The sequence below is a fragment of the Triticum aestivum genome, chromosome 2B (genome assembly GCF_018294505.1).
Source record: "Triticum aestivum cultivar Chinese Spring chromosome 2B, IWGSC CS RefSeq v2.1, whole genome shotgun sequence".
Taxonomy (NCBI): domain Eukaryota; kingdom Viridiplantae; phylum Streptophyta; class Magnoliopsida; order Poales; family Poaceae; genus Triticum; species Triticum aestivum.
In genome coordinates, this window is record NC_057798.1 from 481,825,767 (window position 1) to 481,834,472 (window position 8,706).

Here is an 8,706-nt window from a genome sequence, read left to right on the forward strand (position 1 = left end):
TATATATATATATATATATATATATATATATATATATATATATATATATATATATATATATATATATGGAAAATCCATCCTACCACCCGGTGGTAGTTACCCCACATGTCTCATATACTAGCATGTGGTACTATATATACTATTTTAATATTTTAAATATGTTCATATACTATATCTAAGATATTTCAAAACAAGTTACATGAAAAAATTGCATATGAGCCCGTAGTTTTTATTATATTTGTGAAATACATACATATTTGTACGTAAAAAAGAGCATACTCAAAAAATGATACATACTACCTAAAAATTTGTATATATACTACCTAATCATTGTTATATACTACATACTACACGTACATACTCTCGGTTTCGACAGATACTACATACAACATACAAAACGCAAGTGGTGGTAACTACCACTGCTTGTAGGAAACATTATATATATATAGGGTGGGTCTATTATGATAACACCCTTAAGACCCTTATTCTGCACATCCCCACCTTATTCTGATAACACCACCCTAACCGACCCGAGGTGCACCACACTACCACAGAGCCAGCCGAAGCAATCCACCCCAGCTACTCTTCGCTCCTCCCAAGACCTCACTTCTATCCATCTTCTTCCTCCCCCGATCCCCTCCACTTTCTTCCTCCCGGCCACACCCCGATCCAGCACACCTGCCACCTCTCCTCCCCCCCCACTCCTCCCCACGACGGACCTCAACCTGGCCTCCCACCGCCAGGCCGGCTCCGGTGCCTCACCTCCTTCCCCACCTTCTCTGTCCCAGATCTCCAACGCCAGCCCCTCCGGCAGTCGGTGCACCTCCGCCCTCCCCTCCCACCGTGCCTCACTGGCCTCCTAGGGGTCCCCGACGACCCTTCTTCGTCCCTGTCATCCCCCGTCGTTGGATCTGAGTGGATGCCATGGTCGGGGCCCCTGATCCCCTCCGCCACCACTTGGAAAACAACGGCTCCAAAACGAGGCCGACGGTGATGCCCAGCTACCTCCATCCCCCTCAGGCCGTATCCGAGGTCCTGTTGCTCCCCCCGCGCCACCAGCCGCGGCCATTGGCCTCCCCATCTTGCAAAACCGCGAGGCCGAGGAGCTTTGGTGCGGGCAGAGCCCCGAGAAGGAGTAAGGCCTGATGGAATCTGCAAGAGGCGTCGATCTTCCCCGATCTGGCTTCCTCTGGCACCTGCATATCGTTCACTGCAGTGCGCTCAGGCCGGGCAAGCCGGGTGGTTCCGCGTTCTAGGCATCCCAGTAGTCAGGGCCAACTCCAACACCCCTGAGTGGCTCGCGTTGAATTTTTGTTTGTGTTTTGAGGTAGTTCATGGGGCGTTGGCGTGCAGTGGGACACCCGTGTGCCTGCAGTCTGCGAAGATGGGGGGCAGGACGACAATGTTTTTTGTGTGTATTTTGCTAATGGTTGACATTTTTCTGATTTTTAGATTTTTTTGCTGCGATCCCATGGGCGCACAGGTGCAGTGCTGTGAGGGTTGGACATGCAATGCGCCGGCGTCGGCTTGCATTTCACGGACAAAAAATGTACATTTATTTTTTAAGTCCCTCGTCATTGTAATTTGTGTGCGTTTGTACTATGGATTAAAAAGAGGATCATTGTAGTTCGTTTGCCCCGCCTCATAATCCAGAGATGTACAGATCGCAGCTCTCTCGAAAACATGCACTAAAGAAAACAACAACAAAAAACTTTTTTTAGGTGCAGCTCACTTGTTTCATTGCCGCAGTGATCTTCTCTCTCCCAGCGGTTCACTATGTTGCCAAGTGCAATAAAAAATTGGAAAAGTTGATTTTTTTAATGCAGCTCACTCTGTTGTTGTGTGCAGTAGAAAGAAAATTGGAAAAAGAAAAATTGATGCAGTACACTCGCCTCGTTGATAAAAAAAGTTACAGCGGCGATAAAAGAAAAAGAATGTGGTTCTCTTTTCGTAGTATTGCGGTTCACCAACGCTCGACATGAACTGCACTCCACCACCTCGTTTGGGAAAATTTATGTCCCACAGAAAAGAAATCATACAGTGCACTTGTCGGTCTGATGAAGTGCGGTTTTTGGACTGAAAGCAGTGTGGTTTCTGTCTGATGCAGTACATACGACGATTTTGGGTTGCAAAAAAACAGTGTCCGCATTTCGTTAAAATCAAAATTGCTCTTAAATTGTAAGGAATCAGAGAGAGTGTTCTACATGAAAATATGTGCCCCATCGATATCTTTCCAATGGCGTGTAATTTGAATCATTTCGACCAACGGTTTGTAAAAAAATAGCGAAAAACGGTCGTTGTCTCTCGTCATCAGTCGCATGATTTTTGAAATTAACTAAAAACCGTAAGGAATATCCAAAATATTACAACATATGAAAGGTGTGCCTCGTCCTTAGAGTTCTAACGGTGTGTCACACGCCTCGTTTTGACAGACGATTCAAAAACTGGAGCGAAAATAGTACAAAATTGCAAAAAAAAAAACTGAACTCCATGATTTACTAAATTTAAAACAGCTCTTAAACCGTAACGAATTAGAGAAAATAATAAATATAAAAAAGATGTGGCTCGACGTTATCTTTCCAACGGTGTATCATTTGCTTCATTCCAACGAGCGATTTACAAAAAAACCGCAAAAAAACGCTCGCTGCCACTCGTCATGGCCGCATCATTTTCAAAACTGCTCTTAAACCATGTGGTATCTCGAAAAGTGTACAATATGGCAAAGTTGCGCATTTTCCATATCTTCTCATCGGTATATTACACGCCTCGTTCCGACAAACGGTTAAAAAACTGGAGCAAAAATAGTACCGAGAAAACACCACGTGTAGGTTTTTCCGACACGAAGTTCACTAGTCTCAGTATTGCAGTACCTCTTCTACTGAAAGTGCAGTGCCCTCGCGTTAAGCGTGCAGTGCGGAAGTGTTATAAGAATAACTATTCTACTAATATTAGCAGAATAGACCCCTCCTAAGTCAAATTAACCACTCTCGTTGTCAAGCAAAAAGTAGTGATGGACCAAGCGGGCCCACAAATAGAAAGCATGGATATCGCTTCTAACCGCTTAAGTGGGTGCGAGAGGACAACCACCATCACTTTTCAAGTGGGCCAAACATATGTTGAACACCTAAAATGCACAAGTTTGATGTGCCACACATGCCTCAAAAACCGTAAACCATGCACCCACACAGAGCGAGGTTCATGAAGCGTACTACATATGATGGTCTCCTTCCCCCTCTTTGACGCATACTATATGCTCCTACCGTAATACAACCCAAAAAGAATCCTCATCGATGGTGAAATTAATTAACCTCTCCCGATGTAGGTCAAAGTGATGCACATGCATCAACGATGGCCTCGTGCGTCACACGTGAGTGTCCTAGCTAGGATAACCACCGCCTGCATGCATGTGGCGCAAAGAGGTATTGTGTGATGTTTGAATAGACATTTCACAATTTTGATGTGGCACGTGCCTCGGAAACCGAAAAGTCCCGACACCGAGTGAGGTGTACTTGTTCACTGACGCGTATGTATACTACACACACACACACACACACACACACACACACACATATATATATATATATATATGCTAGTCCCCTCCCACCTCTTCGACGCGTACTATATACCACCATAACACAAAAAAAATTCTACCTTGCTGGTCAAATAAACCTCACTACCAGTTGTTCGTCAAAATGGTGGACAACGACCTCGCGGGCCCATAGAAAGCGTCATGCGCGAGTATCGAGTGTCGTGTAGGACAACCATCGACTGCATGTGGCCAAAACATGTATGTATGAAAGGGTTGTGTAATGTTTTAAATTACGAATTCACGACTCTGATGTGGCACCGGCTTGCCTAACAAAATGGCTAACCCACACGATGGCTCACAACTCATAGTGTATTGCGAGCCACTCGCCACCCCCAGACGCACACACCCACACACACACACACACACCGCGAATCCACCGCAACTATGATGCATGTTAAATTAACTATTCCGCGGTGAACATATATATGTTACCAAAGGAGGGACGTTTTAATTTCGAAAAAAACAGAGATCATTAAGACGTTTTAGTATATTAATTGATTGATATTCTACGGATATAATGTGCAAAAATCAAATTCAAGCTACATGCACATGTGACAGTGCACCTAAATGGATTGCAAAAACACATGTGTCTCACTTGGTGCATGTTTACTTCACGTGCAAAAAATTTCAAACAATGAGAATCTTGATTTTTAAATTCTAGTACATCCAAAACTTACTTGAAGTTCATGAAACTTATCGTGTTGTCATATGTACACCAATACGAAGTTGCATTGTACTTTTTTTGGTCACATTTGAGACCAGATTTGATGTAATCTTTATCTAATTACAAAAGGAAGATTATTAATAATTGGGAACCAATATCCCAAATGGACTATTTATTCGAACCGTGAGCGTTAGACCAACAATTGATACGCGCCATGCTTCGGTTAAGCAAAAAATAAAGCGGCATCATTAATCATCCAAATAGAAAAAGAATATATATGCCGCCACGCGACCCGTGTACCATGCGAGCAGGCGTGAGTTAACAGGACGCATGCGAGCAGTCCGCCGCGCACGCAGACCGGGAGGCATGTGTGCAGGTGTGTTAATTGATGGAGGTGTGCTCGCTGCGCGGTGTCATCGGGAGGCGTGCGGGTAGCTATGTGAAATGATGGTAGGCATGCCAGCAGTCTGGTGCGCAGGCTCACCGGGAGGCGAGCCAGCGGTTTGATCGCCGCCCGCCTCTCTCCCACTACTCCATATTAAGAGCTCTCCCATATTAATGGTGCGCCCAAGCGGCCGCACCCCCATCCTTGCCACACACCCAATCCCCTCGCTTCGCTTGCATCCTCGACGCCGCTCTCAGTCATCAAAGCCGTCAATGTATGAGGATGCCGCCAAAGCGCCCCATCGGAGGGAGTGGCGACGTCGGGGCTGCTAAACCACTGGATCACGACGTGGAGATGGAGACAGAGGTTACCGTCACCGCCGACGAGTTATCACTGCAACCTGACGCCGTCGAGCTTCCACAGCCGGAGGCGGAGTTCCACACCGACTCTGGTGAAGACTCGGGCGACGACTCCGACGACCACTCCGGCGACGACTCCAACGACGACGGACAACTGGTTAGTCATATATACCCATTTATGTGTCAAATAGATCCCAGGGTTTCTCTAGTTACTCCTGCCTCCCCCTTTTTGGAATAGAAATCCTATGGTTATGTTCTCTCAATCCATGAAATCTAAGTAAGTTTCATTAGATACGTGTAGTGTATTGATTGTTTGAATGGTACAAGTGATAAGTGATTATTTGTTACATCTGTGGAAATGATTTATGCTAGTAATCCGACTAGGGTTAGTGTTCGTGCTAATAATTCCTAGCAAGGACTTGACAATTGATTTTGAATGACCTACATATGTTTGTGCCATTATTTTCTTCAAGACTGGTCTATACATAGACGAATATGCTTAAAAATCGCACCATAATCTCTGGATATGTATAAATAAATAGCCATAAATTCCCAATCCTACTACACGGCATGTAATCGTTGATTTGATGCCAATTTTTGGCAACTGCCAAATGTTCGCTAGAGATTAGTTTGTAACCATTAATTTGACACCACATTTTTTTAACTATTTGTATAGGTGTTGTCTGACGATGTGGACAGCGAGGATGAAGATGTCAAGAGGAGGTACAAGAGGCAAATCCTAAGGGAGCTTTATGCGGGAATGCATAATAGGCTTATTAGGACCTGGGATGGCGGCTATCGACGCCCATTTTGCAACCACAAGCTTCATGACGCGTATCAAAGTGTTCTGGCGCATGCAAGAGGACGGGTCGTTGGCTCCTTCAAGAAGAAGTATTCTCACAGGGTGGCGCATGGCACGTACGCCGAGTACCTGGAGAAGCTTCAGGATAGTGCCGGCATATGAGATGAGATGTGGGATCGAACTATGTACGCTTGAGCATTCTTAATGACGGTTGAACTATGCTTGTGTACGTGTACGCTTATTATCTCTATCTGAGTATGTTTAATCTATGTTTACTTATGTCTAACTGTGGGATATGGATGCAATCAGTTTGGTTGATGGAGTCTACCTCTATCCTCGTTTATTGGTCCCCTTTGTAATTTGTGTTAAATGTTGACCAAATATTTAACTAACAAAATGTTAGTGTAGGTCAGCAAAAATTATATCGTTGGATGCGTGTTTGAACATAGTGTTCAATGATATAATTTTTGGTGACATGCATAAACATTTATTAGTCAAATATTTGGTCAAAATTTGGTACAAATTACAGAGGGGACCAATAAACCAAGACGGAGGTAGTACATCAATCATACACGGTTCCCAAAATTGGAACCGTGCGCAATGACTTTCATTTTGCCTGTTGCTTCAATCGCACAGGGTTCCCAAAATTGAAACCGTGTGCACTGACTTTTGTTTTGCTTGTTGCGTCAATCGCACACGGTTGGATCTAGCAAACCGTTGCCTCCGAAATTCTTTGTGGGACAGAAAACCCTCACCACCCAATTCAAAAAAGAAAAAAAAGAAAACCCTCACCATCCCCACGTCACAAAAACCCTCACCCCCGCCCGCCACCCCATGCCTCCGGTCCCCATTCACACCTGCACAAGCTCCTCCGCGTCTATGCATGGCACTGCCTATCATGGAAGTAACCACTTAGCTTGACACCTGCCGCCGCCAGGCTGCCGACAAACCCCACCGCATTTCGCCACTTCTGCTTGCCGCCACCTATCGCCATCGACTTTCTCGACGCTGCTTGCGGTCGACCCAGCTCCGCTCGGTTGGGGAATTTGCCGTACTGAGGGTTTTTTCTCATGGACGACAAGGTAACTAAATTTAATGAGATATTATCTCATCTCTGATCCCAGTTCATCTGTCTCCACTACAAAAAAAATACACTTCCATGATGATACGTGTTTGTCACAGTAGGTCACGTTTTTTGTCATGCATGTACATCCATGAAAATTTTATGATAGAATCAAGATAGTCATACTTGTGCTGTCGTAGAAGTGTTGCATGACATTACGAAAATTATCATCACAGAAGTGTCCACTTCCATGATGATAAATCACGCGTCACAGAAGTGCTTTCGTCAAGGGTGACCGACACGTGGCATCCACCGTAACGGAACACCGTTAAGCTATTGGGTCCGGTTTTGGATCCGATAACCCGTTAACAGCCCCGACCAATGGGGATTTTCCATGTGTAAAATCATCATTGGCTGAGGAAACATGTGTCGGCTCACCGTTAGGACAGATGTCATCCACTCATTGGACCCAAGGCACGTATGATACGTTGACACGTGGCATGGCCCAACAGAGGCCCATTCCTGTGAAAAGGCCGGCCCGTTTGACTTGGTCAAAAGGTGGTGGGCCGGCCCAAGGAAAGCCTGTTAACGACATGTTCGCATATAGCCCATTTACAGCCCGCTAACCCAGGGCCCGTTACAACCTCGCCGAATAAGGCCCAGTAGCGTCATCTGGGCCGTCCAATATGATTCCAGCCCGTTTTAACTTCCGGCCGATGTATGGCCCATGACGTCTTCCGGCCCATATGAGGCCCGTTGTAACTCTTGACCCATTAACAGCCCGTGGTGAAACTAGCCTGTAATGAATAGTGTATCACTTTATACCCATTAAAGGCCCATTATTCCATTGGGCCATTCCCAGCCCAAGTTATCTTTTGGCCTTCTCAGGGCCCATTTATTCTTGGGCTGATTTCTAGCATTCGGTTACTTACGGCCCGTTACTGTCATTTTCTGCTTGTGGGCCAAATTCAGCCCGTCGTTACAGTCGGCCCGTTTGTGGCCCGTTAATACGTTTGGCCGATTTCATGTCAAAAAAACTATTGGGTTGTTTTCATAGAGTTATCAAATACAGCCTATTAACGGCCCGTTATGGTCCACGAATAGTAAGGCCCATGATTGGCGAAATGATGATACACCGCGTAGAAGGCCCATGGATCCTATGGCCCGTAAAAGGCCCATGGATTGTATGGTCGGTAGAAGGCCCATAGATCGTATAGCCCGTAGAAGGCCCATGTATGGCCCGTAGAAGGCCCATGGATCCTACGGCCCGTATAGAAGGCCAATGGATCCTACGGCCCGTAGAAGGCTCATGGATCATACGGCCCGCAGGAGGCCCATGGTTACAACAGTACATGTGTTGCCATGATTATTTTGGCCTAGTTACCAAAAATAGGTTATTGTGACCACTAGAAAAACACAGAAAAAGAACTGCAGTGACTACAAGCAAACAACTAAACAAGACAATAAGGAAATAAATAAGCAAACAATTAACGCTAGCCTATTATCGCTATTACACATATTACATCCACTGGGCATCAAAGTTCACCACCAGTGCAAATATAGGAACAAAGCAGCATATTACATACACTGGCCGTCAAAATTGGCCACCAGTGCAAATAAACGCGGCAGCAAAACAAGATCATAACTGAAACAACTTTAGAAGAGCTCAAGAAACATTATCCTGGGTATCCACCATGCTCGCAATAAGCTTAGCAAGCTTATTAGCTTTGTCGTGTTTGGCGCTAAAATCATCCAACGCTTGCTGTTGCACCAAAAAGTATGCATCTGAGTGCTCCAGGGACTTTCGCAGTCCTTCCGCTTCTTGTCGCAGCACAACTGATCGA